The sequence below is a fragment of the Pinus tabuliformis genome, chromosome J (assembly GCF_031772625.1).
Source record: "Pinus tabuliformis cultivar Carrire ecotype Pingquan chromosome J, CPIR1, whole genome shotgun sequence".
Classification (NCBI taxonomy): Eukaryota; Viridiplantae; Streptophyta; class Pinopsida; order Pinales; family Pinaceae; genus Pinus; species Pinus tabuliformis.
In genome coordinates this window covers 361,648,891-361,666,533 of record NC_142295.1, presented here as the reverse complement: position 1 = coordinate 361,666,533, position 17,643 = coordinate 361,648,891, and the positions used below count along the sequence as shown (strand labels likewise).

Here is a 17,643-nt window from a genome sequence, read left to right as displayed (position 1 = left end):
TAGAATTTTACAAATAAAAATCCCAGACTTCAGTATAAATGAAATGCAGTGTGATAAAGCAATTTCTTCGGGATAATAGGAATGAAAATACATAAGAAATTCAAACATCATAAATCAAGGGCCACAGTTAATGTCCCAGAAATCAATCAAAGGATTCAACCTTCATAGAGCACTCAAACTTCAAATCAACAACATATTTCAATTTATTTATCGCGTCATGAAGATCTTAGCCAGATCGACCTGGAACCATCTTTTGGCATTTGAATATACAATTTATAGCTGATAGACACCTTTCGATTGTTCCCCGTGAAATGTCCCATTAATGACATCAAGCTACTTTAGCCTGTTTCCAATATCACTGAACACTTCAAAATATTCAATTTACAAACAAAGGTATCCCTATAAGAAGCAAAAATCTAAAATCCACATGTGTAGATTGGCAATACCTAAAACCTTCTGCCTCATAGTTCAATATAGAGCACTCAAAATCTGGCTCCAAAAGAAGTTTCAGCCATAATATGTTGACCTAAACCTACAAACAGATTGATTATTGCAAGACAATAGAAAAGTCCACTTTGAACCTCTAAAGATAACAGTGTACTCAACTCTCCTATAGCAACACTGAAATTCAGTGTGCCAGAACCAATGGCAGCCATTTTGTGACAGAGAATTTTATCACACTGTTGCTTTCAAGTATAGTGAAAAAGAAATAGTGCAGCAAGCCATTTCAGAATTTATGAAGAAACCGTATGAGCATCAGATCCTTACCACTTAATATAGCTACATAAGCACCCTGCTATGCATATTATCTGAAGGAATATACAAACCTTCTGGGCTTAACGATGGGCTTCATGTACAATCTGATTCCACATTGTTGAGGCTGGCATCAACACAAAATCTTTACTCAACTTTATGGTGAAATGCACCTCGAGGATTTCCAGATGTAAACATGCCAAAAGAGCCACCAAAAAGAATGCATTGAATCCATCAGTTGAGAGAGAATGTGTCCTTTAGAAGTTCACATATGTTAGCCTGGAACTGACGCAGTACTCACGTGCCCACCACTGCCATTCTGGGAGTTGAATCCACCTCCTGGCATTGATCTCTGAGCAAAATCAAGTAGAAGCCTCCGCTGGTTCTCATTCGTATGAGGAAGGCTACTCTTTAGCAGTTCCACAGGCATTTCCTTGCTCATAGCAAACGCAGCAGCTGAACTAATTGAAGCTGAGTTTCCTGATGATGAAATTAGGGATTGCATGATACTATCATACTTATTAGTACAGTATGTTGTCAATAATTTGAAGAAGCAATTAAATGATGCCTGCCAAATATTTCTCTTTTGCATGGTATAACTTGCACGTGGATCTGTCAGGATATCTGTAGCTCTTTCAAGAACAGCTTTTAGAACCACCGATGCCCCATCACCAGTGGAACTTCCAAGAGGACGAAGTGGTGGTTGCTCTGAAGAACAAACTACTGCTGTCAAACAAGCAATAAGGGCATCTAAATCCATGTTGAAAACACACATAGCCACAGTCTTAGCAAGCCCAACTGTAGCACTGGGATCTGGAGTTAAGCTACCAAACAAAAAACGCAAATGACGAAAAACTGCCATGGAGACAATTCGTGCAAGTTCACTTCCAGGTGTGAGAAGCTGAAGGTATTTTGATAGAAGTTTTCTCCCTTTGGGAAGAGAAACCAGGCGTAGAAAAACAAGGTCATCTTTTGGAGCCAACCCAATTGGATGGCCACCCTCTACTCCAATAGGATCAACTAAGTGCCGAGAAGTTGCTAATCCTTCCAAAAATATATAGCGCCTTATTTTTAATTGGGCCCCACTATATTATAGTTGAGATACTTGCAAAAATCGATCAATATCATCCACATCAAGAAGAACACACAACCCATCCTCAATAACAATCCTTGCGGCCAACATTGGTTCCTAATCAAGGGGTCTTTCAGTGCCCTTTGATTCATCTACATTATCACCTAATGCATTTGGTGTTGAAGGAGTGTCCACTTCCAGAAGAACAAAATGGAACTCTTCCAAGTGCCTCTACCTGAAGATAAGCATGTGGCTCTGCTACAAATTTTTTTCAAGGTGATAATTCACGTAGAGAATATGGTGAAAATTGACTTTTTCCTCGAGAACCAGTAGCATTCTTTTCTTGAATGACTTGATGATAATAATCATCGACATAGGGATCATTGGTGTGAGTTATAGCAAGTTGCATGCGAACAATGCTCTCAATTTCTTCTGCAGACATATACTTTGATTGGAACTGCGGCCAGCCATTATTAGACCTACCTGACTGGCTGTTCGTATCTGAATTCTGTTGGCTATTACGCTGATTTTGCTTTCCACGTTGTTGAGACTTACTACGCTGATCCCTAAAATCCCCACCCAAAAATGCCTCATTGTATCTGTGCATAGGTGGAGGATGTGAATTGAATACTTGTTGAGTTGGCACAGGAGGAAAATGAGGAACACCACTCTGCATTGCCTGAAATCTTTGCTGCTGCAGCAATGCCTGTGCTTGTGTAGGCAACATAGCATTGGGTTGGGGCATTTGCTGATGCATCATATTAGTCATAATCCCCGATGGCCCTCCTGGTCGCATATTAGATTGATTCAACCAGTGGCCTTGCTGAGGCCGTGTACCCATTACATGACCTGAAGAGTTGTATTGAGGCATCCCTCCTCCATATTGGATCACAGAAGGCAGAATTCCTCCAAAATGAGGCTGCGGTCCAGGATAATGTGACATTTGAGGTGGCCCAGACAAGGCAACCTGTGATGCTTGACCAGGATAAGACCTGTGACGTGGTTGATTTTGTATAACTTGTGAGTGAAGTGGAGGAAATGAACTGAATGATGACTGAGGAAATTTTGGATCCCCTCCCCACTGTTGTGGAGGATATGATGAGTGCCTGTAAAGTGGTTTTGGCTCTGGTGCTCTCACCGGAGAATGCTGCTCTTGCTGCCACCATTTTCTTCCCTCCTGTTCAATATCAGCATCTAATATCTGCTGATCCAACCAATTGGAAACCTCTGCTTCTCGAAACCATTCAGGGGCTGAGAGAAATTTCCATAACAAAGTTGAATAGGACTTTAGTTTTGGGCACAAAAAACTATAAATATCAATGTCTTTAAAAAACAAGCATAACAAGAAAAAACATCCATTTGATACCCTAGAAAATCAGAAGGAAAAAGAAACCTAATAGACAGTTCCTTGTATTAAACATAAAATATAAATGTTCATGGTATACACAAAAAAAATGTGCGTTCACACAAAGACGCATTCACATGAAGAGCCTATTCATACCATTAGATGGGCCAAAACAAGCTTCACAATCACAATTTGACCACAATAAATATAGACCTCAGATATGTTGTCAGCAAATTGAGATTTGTACCATACTAGGGCAGTATCAAAATGACTAACGTTATATGTTGTATACATTCATCAGTGTAGCATGTTTCAATGGGTAGATTTAAAATAGTTTATATTACGTTCACAGTTGAGATCAGTAGGCTCTGCAGCTTCCTTCTGGCTACTAACTGCTGAATATTACATTTACTCTTTTATAATACTTATGAAAAGAAATCTAAGACTCTGGATCCTGTGCAAGGTTCTACCGACAATAGGCTAAATACACATGATATGCATTAGCCCACATTCAAACAATAGATTAAATCACTTTAAAATCCAGATCAGTTCCAATCAATGTTACATTTATCGTTATCGGCGATTATGGCTGGGGGTCTGAATTTTAGATAATCAGCAGGGAATATATAGGAAATTATCAGGAAGTTTTAGAAAGTATAAAAATAATCATTTTTTCCAATTTTATAACTTTCAAAGCAACATCAACATCAAACAAACACATTGCTACATAAATATGAAAATAAAATCAATATATAAGATGTTTAGGATGTCAAGTAGAACATCAAATATCGATACTAAAATATGATATTCGCCTCGACTCCTGAGTCATATGATCTTTTTGAATGATACAAAAATTATCAAAACAAAAAAAAAAAAGTTTATCTCATCAGATGAATCATGGCGATAAAAACAATGGAATTCCCTTGTTTGCTTGATGAAAAATGATCAAGCATCCTCAGCAATGTTATTAGAACCAAACCAAAAGATTGGTCAACCTAAAAATACATAAAATATTGTTGAAAATAACATATAGTTCATGTGCATCCATATGAATCCAAATTATTATACACATAAGCAAAGTTTCTCATTTATATAGCAAGGATGCATATAACCAAAATATGCATAGAGTGGAATCCATCTTTGAATCGAAACAGATCAACAGAGAGGCTCTAAATGGCCTCTAGAGTCGAAAAATAATCAAGCTGCAGCAAATAGCTATGTAACCTCAAAATCATTGCCTATATTGGGAACCTCCTCATTAAGATCACCCTCTAAGCATTAAAATAAGATAGCAAAAGCTTAAAAGGCCTAATCAATGATTTTGCTTGAAGGTCATGACGGAGGAGTTCAACAGTCAATGCAACAAATATCAAGGTACATAGAGTGCTTCGTGCTCTCGACTAAATGTCAATTCCATACCCTCATACATCACAGAATCCAGAAGAAATGTTGCAATCATGCCAATCCTGAAATCCTGAAAACTTTTAAGTCTGCTGAATTTTAAATAAGATCTAAAATTCCACTTTCTCCACGTGAAATCCAATGAGATTAGAACCACTCTAAAAAATCCCGTAAGAATTAATGGTAATGTTAAAAATATAATTCTTGTAGCAACTAAGCTTGTACCAAGAAACAACTAAGTATTTACAAACATTGAGCTATTTGGCAAATTACGATTGAATGTTAAAAAAGGCCAAGTCAGATTTTGAAGATTTTAGGCATCCCCTTTAGTTTTATGTCCACAATAATAGTCAATTAACAAGGTAAAGACAGATTTCATATGTATGACTAATCCCCATCAGTTGGATGTCAAATTTCATATTCTCCCCTCACAACTTCATGTTTAGTATCCCAAAATTGACTGACAAAACACTGAATGTTTGAGGAGAAACACCAAGCAAACATTGAGCTATTTCGAAAATTGTGATTGCATGAGCATACAAGCCAAGTCAGATTTTGAATATTTAGGCATCCCCTTTAGCCTGTGTTACCGGACCAGCCAAACCTAAAGGATCAATCCACAGATCCCCAGATTGGATCCACCCCGTAACCAGTTCATAAATGTTTCCTCCCTATAAAATGTGTCCTGATAATTATCCGTGGATCCTGGGTTTTAAAATACAAAAAACATTTTCCCACCAAATTATATTTGGCCAAAATTTGGTTCATTTGATCACATGAGAAGAAATAGAGCTAGTTGTAATCGGATCCAATGGGCCACCTGTACCGACCATCACAGGGTACCATCGATGGGGGTCATCCCAGCACCAGCAATACTGATCTATTCAAATCATTGGGACTCGAATCAAAACTCGAGGCCTGCCCAATCGCTTGATATGGAACTCAAAGGGATATTCGACAGAAAATGAGAGATCGGTGTTACATAAAAATAACCACAGTATATAATTTATAATAATGACCAATGGAGGAAGATCCACAGATTGAATAGTTTTAATCATTTCAAAACCACAAGCCAGGTCTATCTTCAAGAATTGAGGAAATATTAAGAGCAGGACCCCGCTGGTGGTTCTGAAATATCGACTAAAACTCTTCAGTCCGTAGATCTTCCTCCATTGGTCAATAATTCCAACCACAGAAACCTACATACTATAATTTATAATATATTAAACAATCTATATTAATAGATTTATTATATAAATTTGAATACTTATAATACTAAAAGATGATATATATAGTTGTTAAAGAGTGTGTCAATAATTCAAACCACAGAAACCTACATACTCTAATTTATAATATATTAAACAATCTATATTAATAGATTTATTATATAAATTTTAATACTTATAATACTAAAAGATCATATATAGTTGTTAAAGAGTGTGTGTACATATATATAAACACAATTTAATCTCTATATATATACACGCTATTCATAATATAATTTATATATTGAAGTATAAATTAAAACTTATAGAATTATATATATTTACAAAATTTAATATATTAAAAAATTATATATATATATATATATATATATAGCTTGAGTGGACCTAATGGTTAAGAGCATATGTTTCCTCTCACAAGTTCAAAACCAGAACAGGGTAGAGTATGTATATCTTCGTAGACTTAGTAGTCAAATCACTGCGCGGAGGTACAAACAAGGGGGTCTCATACACCAAATTGGTGTCTGGCTTGCCTGTGACCTTAAAATTGGATAATAATAATAATGATATTCACTTAAAATGTATCATTAATTTTATTGGAATGGTGAATAAAATTTTCGTGCTTTTTTATAAGATATTTATTATTGTTATTATTGGAATGGTGAATAAAATTTTCACGGTGTTGTTTTATAAGATATTTATTATTGTTATTTTGTATCTTTATTAATATCAATGTTTACAAATAACATATTAATTTTTAATGAATATTTAGTTTACCTTGGATATGTATTATATAAGGTAATGTCCTGGTTTGGGCTCAAAATGTTTCAATAGATTGCATTCACAACAGCCCCTACCATCTATGGGACCACAACAGGTGATGACAAGTGTGATTTCAGCAATGCATCCTTTCCAATCACTCACAACATCAACCTTAATAAACTATGTGGTTAACACTTTACTATTGTCGATGGAGACTATGATTGGATGAAAATAACTATTAGGTTTTCTATTGGCAAGCAAGGTGTTGGCATTGATGTCAACCCTAGGGAGCCAATCAACCAATTGAAGTTGGCATTGAAGTCAACAGGAATTATATTATGGTCAAGTGCGTTGCAAAGGTTTGATGAGGCTTGTACAGGTCTTGGAGGTCCTTAAGCATGTGGTGATGAAGTTGCTTGAAGTTCTAGGCAGAGAAAGTTTGATGTCCCCCATGTTAGAGCAGTGGCGCGGTCATCCTTCCTTCACAAAGCAACATTGTGGTAGTGTTGCACTCTTTCCTTGCTTTGTCAACGCAGTTTGTTGCATGTTCCCAGTTAGGAGACAGCGACTCTGTGTTGTTGGTTTCAAAAAGAATACCATGAGCACAATCCAAGGAATTTCCCTAAGGTAAATATTGCAACATTGTCGCCTGGCCCACAATACTTTCACAAGCACATATTTCTGTGTGAAAGGTCGTTTGTTGGCTTTACCAGGTTGTGGGATTGGAACTTGTACAAAGGTGCCTTTATCAAAGAGGAAAGAAATGGAAAGAGAGTCCAATGTTGGTATGGAAAATGTGGCTGCAAAATCAAAAAAATCCAAAAATGATGACCCCCTTCCATTCTTGAGGAAAGGCAGCAACAAATTCCCATTTGAGAGTTCTAGTGGGGGACAAGCAACAAAAAGAAAGGCAATTTCACTTGGTCCAATGGACAAGATTTTTCAAAAGGAGAAACGGGAAGAGCTTGATCTCACCATTGCCTTTTTTCTATCAAAACTTCATATCCTTCAATGTTGCACGCTCACCTCTATTTATTGAGATGTGTCGAGCTCTAACTCAAGGGGCTCCATCAGGGTATGTGCCTCCTGGGTCAGAGAAGCTTAGAACCACATTGTTGACGAAGGCAAAAAAAGAGGTGGAAAAAATGCTTGAGCCGATTAAAGCATCATGGCCAACATCTGGGGTTAGCATTGTTTCTGATGGATGGATAGATCCAGCACAACACCCACTCATCAACTTCATGGTGTCTTCCTTGAATGGTCCAATTTTCTTGAAAGCAGTGGACGCACTTGGACAATACAAGGATGCACAATATATGGGTGAGTTGTTTATTAAAGTTATTTAAGATGTAGGTGTTGATTCTTGTGCGCAAACCATTACAGATAATGCACCTATTTGCAAGGTTGCTAGCATGATTGTGGAAGCTAAATATCCACAAGCGTTTTGGACACCTTGCATTGTCCATTCATTGAACTTAGCACTGAAATCGATTGCTTCGGATGTGCTTTGGATTGTGCTTTGGATTGGTAACATTATTGAGGATGCACGCCATATCCGTAACTTTGTACAAAACCATACAAATGCCCTCACTATCTACAAGGGGTACAACAATCTATCATTGTTGAAGATTGTGGATACACGATTTGCCTCTTCATTCATCATGTTGAACAGGTTGAGGGAGGTCAAGACCGCTCTTGGGGCCATGATTATTTCACAGTTTTGGTCTTTTTGGAGAAAGATAGATCATGTAGCCTCTAAAAGAGTGAAGGACACAGTGTTAGATGATGCTTGGTGGAAGAGGGTAGATCTAGTTATTCAGATCGTGGACCCTATCATTTCCTTGCTTCGATTTGCAGATACAAATCAACCCATCCTACGAGAGGTTTATGAGGGATGGGATTCAATGACTGAGTCTGTGAGGAGCATTATTTTACAGAGTGAGTGCCCCGAGAATGAGACATCATTATAGGCCTTCTTCACCACTATACATGATATTGTTATCAACAGATGGGACAAGAATTGCACACCTTTACATTGTTTGGGGCTCACTCATTGAACCCAAAATACTACAGCCATTGTGGCTGAAGGGTGGGCCTTCATGCAGATTCCCTCCTCAAATGGATGGTGAAACCTTACAGGGGAGGAAAGATGCATTCAAGTGGTTTTTTCAAGATCAAGCATCCCTTGATGAGGTGGAGGTTGCCTTTGCAGAGTTTTCCATTGGCACTAGTTGATTTGCAGGATATGATCTAATTAGAGACAGGGGGACTAAGAAGCCCTATTCTTGGTGGGAAAATCATGGGGCAACAAGCCCTCCTTTACAGCAGTTAGCCATGAGGATCCTCTCTCAAATGACTTCATCCTCTTGTTGCGAGAGGAATTAGAGCACATATGGGAATTTGTATAGTGTCAAGAAGAGCGGATTTGAGCAGTCCAAGGCAAAGACAATGGTGTATGTGCACACCAACCTTCGTCTTATTTACAAGTAGAGGGAAGAGTAGTTGAAGGGAAAGACAAAGATGTGGGATGTCTTTCCTGATGATATGGGTCTGCACAACAGTGTTGAGTTGGCATTGGCCAACTTGGATCTCAATGATCTAGTGTTAGAGCATGTCGGATTTAATGATGGTGATACTGTAGAGGGGTCATCCTCCACACCAACAGATGTAGAGATGACTTTGGATACAGAGGAGGACAATGCAGCAGAGGAGAGCAATGGTACTGGTGACCATGATGATCAGGGCAGTGACGCTGATTTTGATGATGACTATGAGGATTGATGACTCATGAGTCATGAGCTACCTACCGCCTTGAGGCTTGTATACTTGTAGTTGTTTTGTATTTGATATTTGATATTTCTATTTTCCATTGGCATTGCACTACCTATGAAACACATTTTGATTATGATGACTTAATGAAAAAACTACAGTTGTCAGTATCTTTATCTTACTATCTTGTCTTTCTCCTATTGGATCATTGATGATTGAATATGTATTATGAATCATGATTTATCATTTATGTCACAATTGCATTTGTATATACTATGTACCATGCAAAATGTTACTTTGTAAACAGTAAAATTTACATGTAGATGAAGGCCTATGTTTGAAATCAATGAATTTGTATCATGAATGAGAATTTCTGTAAAAAAAATCTAGTTATATATATATATATATATATATATATATATATATATATATATATATATATATATATATCCAAGCTGTCCTGTTTTGGAGGGGTCAACGTGTCCACATCCACCACTCGAATCGTCGTATTCATCGAATCCTAAATCCACGTGTCAGGTGACTTAGTTGCAGAAGTTCATTTTGAAGAGAGCCCACTGAGAAGGATACTAAACATTAAGTTATGAGGACTTATGTAGAAATCTGAAATTTGACGGACAACTAATAGGGCTTAGTCATCCATATCATATATTTATTTTGTCATGCGACTGTGCAGGAGGAGACTCCTAGAAGACCACCACGACCTGCTAATAAATTAGACATTTCTCATGGCGGAAGAGGAAGTTGTAGATAATAGATTTACTTGTCTTTTCTAGTTTCTAGTAGTTCTAATAACTGATGACTCTTTCATGTTTATTATGATACTTTTTTGTAAAAAATATATGACAATTTATGTTTGAAGTTGGCAATTATAACTCATTGGTAATGAATTATGAATATGATGCTTCATGAAAGTTGAAAGTTGTTTCATTTCATGTTAGATATTCTTTGTTGTAATGGTTACACTTAGCTTACAAGTACAACTTTGGTAATCAATTATAATAAATGTTATATATTGAATTTTGAAAGCTTGAAACTTTAAAATTGATGAATCATGAGATTCAATATGTTGTATGTTACTAACTTGTGGACGTGGTTGATGAAGATTATAACTTCTAGATGGTTGTTGTTATATGGTTCAATCTATGTTTTGTATGCTTTCTATATCTAATTCATCAGTCTACATGCTTTTGTTGACATATATGCATCAAAATATAAAAAAAAACATATATTATATACAAAAACTCTCCCCAAATCGCTCCCAAACAGGAAGCTTCTGAAAATGTCGCTACCGCTCCAAAGCTCCCGCTCCTAAGTAACCTTGGTTAGAGGTCTACCGGTCTGTACATAAAACTACAGCCTAAGTTACCGGGATCCAAATACGGTGGGGAAATGACAGGTGTTTATATATATATATATATATATAGCTTCTGAAAATGTCGCTATCGCTTCAAAGTTCCCACTCCAAAGTAACCTTGGTTAGAGGTCTACGGTCTGTACATAAAACTAAAGCCTAAGTTACGAGGATCCAGATATGGTGGGGAAATGGCAGGTGTTTATATATATATTCCAAATCAGGTAAAAGACTACAATATTCATGGCTACTAGCCTAGTATCTGTTGATAGATACAATCTGAAGACCCTGACATGCAGCTGCATTATTACTTGTAGACAAGTCTGGCCACCTGAAATAACCTGTTAGTGGTACATAAATGAGTAGACTTTCATTCCTGCAGGCTGTGTCACCGCATTTGCCGATTTTGAAGCAAAAAATTCAAAATTTGCCAAATTTGGAGGGCCGAGTTAATTCAGAACAAATTTGCCGAGCTCAAAATCAAATTTAGTTTCAAATTCCAACTCGATTTCTCAGTGAATTTGGAGTCAGTGCATTATGAAATTCAGCTGTTGCGTTGAATTCGGCAAAGGCGGTAGTATTAGGCACATGATCTTTTTAGTTTCTTGGTTTTATGCGATCCGTGTGGTTTTATATAAGTGATGAAATTCAGCTGTGAGTGATGAATATAATTAAATATATTTGGTTACAGACTTACAGTGTTTGGTTACATATATTTCATTTTCATATATATATATATATATATATATATATAATTTTTAAAATTTCCTAGTATGCTGAATTTAATGCCGAATTTTATTCCAAAAAAAATTCTCTCGAATTTCTGTCAAACTTCAAGGTCATCGAACTCAAATTCAAATTTGAACCAGGTGACATAGCCTGCAGGATACCTCTAGACCTTGGAGTCTGGACCATTATAATATAGATGTATAAATATAAAACTTGAAGGTATAATTTTTAAAATACGAGTTTGTAAGGTCTTATAAGACTCAATTTACCAGGATCCAGATATGGTGAGCAAATGGCAGGTGGGGAAATATATAAGACTCAATTTATTAAAAATATATAAAATTATTAGAATTCTAACGAAAAAAATTTAAAACTAATTTGACCTCAGAATAAGCTGAGGTTCTACTCAAACTCGACTTGAACATGGCTCTGAAATGGACAAGTTTGAATTTTATGACTCAATTTACTAAAAAATACATAAATTATTAGAATTCTAGTGAAAAATTTATATTTTGAAGATTCCAAACCATTAGAGACGATATGCAAAGTCTATTCCTTATATACCACGTAAGTATGAAAATATGAAAATCACACCATGTGCAATACTCATCATCTAAAACAAAACTCTTTCAAAATGAGGCTTTAAATGGCCTCTAAATTCCAAAAAACAACATAATCCAAGCTACTGTCCTACTACATATCACTAATCAACATGATAAATCATCAAGCTCGCCACCACTGCTGGAAATCCACCACAAACATGCTTCAAGGATTGCCAAACAAGCTCCAAGCTCACTCTAAATCACAAATCTTCGATGCTTATCCAAATACTCTAAATGCTCACAAATGTTCAAGGAGAGATATGCGAGGAAAATAAAGGGGGGCAGTATTTTTGTGAATTTTTACTACACATGCATCACTAATGTGCTCTTAAACTCTGAATAAAATATCGTGAAGGCAAGAAAACAAGAAAAAATGGGCCTCTAACAAAATTGGAATAAATGCTGAAATAGGGGAACAAAAATGTAAACAATCACAACAAAATGACAATTACCAATTTATATGTATTCATTCACAAAGTTACTGGGTCATTTTAAGTGCAAAGCCACACAATACATATTCACATCAGACCTCAATTATCATATTGTTAAGATCCTCTTCAAATCCCTTTCTTATAATGGACCTTAAAAGGATGGTTAATGTATTGAATTAATTGTCTACATAAACACAAATTCACAACATACAACCAAGTTGCAAATGATTCAATCAAAAGCTGCAAACGATTTTAAAAACTTCAGCTTAGAACAAATCCACAAGACCAGGGTACAAGTATTGGACTCGGGATAGGAAAAAACTTGATCAAATATAATCATTCAAAATGAGGGTTTTTCTTTTCCTTACTGACATTTCTACTTGACACCAGTAAAGTTTTCCACCCACTGCTGGAGAGTTTGAGTCACCTGCCAAGAGACAGACTTGGGCCTAGTTTGGCAGCAGAGCCAAGCTGTGTTTGAACCAAAATACCTGGAAGACTCTGCATTTTTTCCACTATGGCTTTGAAGAAGCAAGCTGAAAACCCCAATATAACCAAAAACAATAACTAAAGGATTAAGTTGTAAATGTTAATATATAATCCTAATGACAATGATACAATATTCCAAGGTTTATATAAGTGACTTTGTTTCACACATGCCTAACACTTTTCTCGTATTTAATCCCCTAAAGTTGCTTAGCCATCAATCTTCAATTTCTCGAGCCAGATCTAGTCTGAGAAGACATGTCCATTCCAACTCTGCTAATTGAGGTGCTAGATCCCTATCATCAAAACACTCAGAAAGACCCTTCATATTCTATACTGCCATGATCTGCTTCCCTAGAAATTTGGTTGGGTCATTTGACAACTCAAATTATCAAATCTGAAACTGAAATACAGTTGGCATGGCTTGCGAGCTGCACTATTAGTTGTCAAAGGTGTTCTTATGCCTTAAACTTGTGGATCATGCATCCTTTTTGAAACAAATGAAATTCTCTGTATAATTAAGAATGTAGGTCCCTATTTCTTTAGTCACAACAACAGCATGACCATTTAACATATATTTTATCTCAAAATTTTGTGTTTTGTATGTTTAGGCTTTTGAAAAGCCTAATTGGGTAAACCACCCAATACCAAAAACGAATTTGAAAACTTGTTACACCGATAACACCGCTAATTTTACCAACCATTCATTTCGACTCGTAATTAATCTCACTGGCAAATTTTCTCATTCAAGAAATTCTATAAGATATATCACTGAAGAAAACAGATCAGATATTACAGTGTAAATAAAAAAACGCAAAATCAAATTTTCTATGGAAACAGCTTTCAAAATCCAAACAGTTCCAAGAGATTTCACTAAAACTAAATCTTCTACTATGAAAACACAGCTCAATTCTTTCCATTAGTCCCCTTCATCACATCTCATTTATAAGATTTCTAGCTCGTTTCAAACACAGCTATCTCCATGAACAGCATAGCAGACACAATGCTTAATTAAGGCAGTTTTACAAGATGACTAACTTTTCACAACAATGTGCAGAGAAATTCAATGCATAGAGAGCAGAAACAATTAACATTATACACATGAAATAAATAGATTAACAACTTCCAAGCTCATTAAATGCAATAATATTCTTACTGCAAATATTCCAAATTCACACATGAGAAGTCTCTTCTTATAAAAAGTTAAAACAAATCCAAAAAAAATATTTTCTTGCAGTGTTAGTCCAGTTTCACTCGTTGCTATGTCATTGCATTCTATTTTCTACTTATAACAAAACAGTGAAAATATACATACATTCTCTAGCTCCAAATCCCAAGTCTCCAATATTTGCTGGAAGCCTGGTTTCCCCAGAGACCCTGTTCATCTGTCAAAATTAACAGAAATTTTGAGAACTTAAATATACAGAGATGCTTACAAAATATTATTTGATTGTTCTATTGCATATAAGTGGCAAAACAATATCCACTTTCAACTCAAAACTTCCCAAACATAAATATTACAAGTGAAGGCCCCTACAAATTTAAGTACTGCCTAAAAGTAATTATCAACTAAATCAGAAATTGAAACATAACATGTAATTATCAACTAAATCAGAAATTGTATAAACTTGAAAACTGTTGTTACCAAGCTTATTGGATATTAAGTAAATAGCTAGTGCAATCATTCACTCAATTGATGCATTTTCTAGATAATGACTTGTCTCCTTTTCAGTGGCTTCAAAGAAACACTAACCCTCATAAAGGAGCTGGACAGCTCTGACATATTATCAGCTTCAGATACAACCTCAGACTGTTCAGCCTGCACCATTCACGATTCCCTTTACATTCTTAGTGAGAAATTCACGAGAAAATAAATATAAATCATGAAAACTGTATGGAGTCTATTCAAATTTCAAATCCATTCTTTCAAATAGCATTAATAGATATGTTAATAAGATGAGAATCTAAACAAAATTGTGAATTGGGTCTAGCTTGGGTGGTTGGGAGTGATGATTGTTATCCTCCACACCCAGATTCAATTGCCAAGTGAAATGTTGGGCTCATTAACAAGTATATTGTTGAAATACCCTTGAGCCTTAAGTCGTCAGAGCCTCAAGATTCTGCAGAATCCAGTTTACCATGTGTACCATCCTCCGAATAAGAGATTGTGCCCGGTGGGTTTACCCAGGATATATATTTCATGGAAAGAAAACAAAGCGTATCCAGACAAAATAAAAGGATCCATCACCACATTTACACACACACCATCTATGATTAAAATAAAGAAACCTACTTCCAGAACATCGGTTCGGAGTGGGTTCGAGAATCACCTCGTCTCTATCACAAACGGAGGACAACCCATATTCGTCATCTTCAAGAGTCCCCAATTGCCCAGTATCATCTTCGTCTTCTAAACCTCCAAGCTCTACCTCTTGCGTAACATCCTTTCCAAAAAATGCATATTGTGATGCATCAAACCGGTCAATAACTGTGAATGCATGCAAAAGCCAATTAGCTACAACTAATACGCAATACGAAAATTCCGCCAAACATTAGGAAGAAACTCAAATTAGAAAATTAAACCCTTACAGTTTCCTTTAACAAGCTTCTCAGGCCAAAGCACATTCACCATTAAAATATATCCATTGAAAAATATCCCTTATACTTTTTCCGTATAGAGTGTGCTGGCAAGGCCATTCTCACAGATCATTTCAATAGGTAAATTATTAATTCAAGCCTTAATCCTTCAGTGTCACAGAACTAATTTATTTTAGGAAATGAAAGTCAACCCTGCAAACCTCTAAAAATTGACCCCAATGTCATTTTGTACGGACAGGACGACTTCTTGATTGCAAGACATTTTGTAATCAACCTTATGAGACGCGTGATGAACATACGAAACCAAAACTTCGCAGACCATCACTATTAACAACCACACCCTTTCCAGCATATTGGCTCAACACTATACTTTTGGAGCATATTATTTCAGATAATTTAGAAACAAATATCAGCCGAGTAGAATATCGAATTCCATAAATTATTTCTTACGGAGGTCAGAAACCTAAAATTTCAAATTTATTTATGTACAAATAAATAAATAACTGAGAAATCTACTCAACTCTCAAGGTCTCAAAGTCATGAAAGCATTTTTTCCATCATTTTGTCAACAACCAAATAAATCGAATACTTACGGGCACGCTCTTCCGCTAAAGTCTTCAGATCCTTTGTGTCCTCCGTCAGATCAGACGATTGAGTGCCTTCGGCGTCTTCGAAGTCATTCATCTTGATTTATTTCAGCTTATAATAGCACTGTTTGACCCCAATAACCCAATAACTGCTACTAAACGTCGCTAAACCTATCTGTAAAGATTTCAATCCTTACAATCCCAATCTAACAGCTTCTTACCAAATATGCCCTAAATAAATCTCAAAATCGCGGATCCCGTCGGATACAAAAATACTGAACCACAAGAGACTTCAAAACTGCACCAAACGGCTTAAACCTCTACAAGCAGCAGAATCTATCTTCTGGCAATACAATACAAAATTATACAACAGACTGCACGGCGAAAAGACGAATATTCCCGCACAATACCACAAGGGAGCTTTGGAGAAGCAGAGCAAATGTAAGCTACACTAAAACGCAAAATCTTCAGAATCTTCGGTCATGCAGAGCTCTTCACATCTATCCAACGCCTAAAACGCCCTCCGATTTGAATCTTGGACCTATGGCTTCAAACAGCAGTGGGGCAGAACTAAAGAAAGAGCAAATCGCCCCAGATTTGATCCTTGACACCTACGGCTGCCAAGAATTACAGCAAAAGATGCCAAAAACTTCCCAAAAAAACGAGTTATACCAAAAACCTTTCTCGATTCGAACCCGAGACCTGGAGTTTCTAATAATAAGCAAAACCCGGCCGTGGGACAAAGAATAAGAACCTTCTGCGGACTCCAACCTTGGAAACTCGAAATGGGTCGACGAGTCTAATGAATTTAAGGCGATTTGGATTTGCAATTGCAGCAAATCGTGGAGCTTCCGAGCCGACTGGGGTTGGGGTTCGCTGAGAATCCTCCCCAGCAACATTAAAAGTATGACATTGAATTACAATATGATGGGCAATAAGGGTTTCCTCATCCTCTAAAAAGCAAATGCACCATGAAAAAATGCACTATGTAAAAGAAAGGCAAGATAAAGGTGAAATTAAATGTCAAAACACCCTAAATTCAATCAACTAAGAAATGAAAGAAAGATGGATGACTTTTTCTTTTATAATCTTTTGGGTGGGGTCCATGAGGTGCCTTTTGTGAAAAGGTACTTACTTTTCTACTTTTATGGTTTCCGGGTCCATTGAACAATATAGCAAGTTTACCATGCAAATTAAGGAGATCAAAAATCTACGGTATTTATTATTTTTTATTAAATATAGAAAAGTTATTTTTATTATTATTATTATTATTATTATTATTATAAATTGAATAATAGGTTTATTTTACAATCATGTATAATGATGTTTTTATTGAAATTTTTGAGTCAAGAAGCTCATTCTATAACCAAGTATTATAGGTAACAATTGTTGTTATCAAAATTTTCATATTATAAATAATTATATAAAACATTTAAATAATGTTAGTTCATTTAAAAAATTGCATTGAAGAAATTGGATCTCTCTTGGCTCATGCTAGATTCTTATTTAAGAT

General features: G+C 36.1%; 1 pseudogene across 1 annotated transcript; it reads right to left on the bottom strand.

Moving 5' to 3' along the window:
* Positions 1–179: 179 nt before the first annotated feature.
* Positions 180–17,070, bottom strand: LOC149227239 (protein PAT1 homolog; annotated as a pseudogene). Its single transcript, XR_016247772.1, has 5 exons — positions 16,137–17,070; positions 15,276–15,433; positions 14,699–14,764; positions 14,261–14,330; positions 180–3,076 (listed from the first exon to the last, which is right to left on the bottom strand). The product of XR_016247772.1 is annotated as a protein PAT1 homolog (transcript).
* Positions 17,071–17,643: the final 573 nt, after the last annotated feature.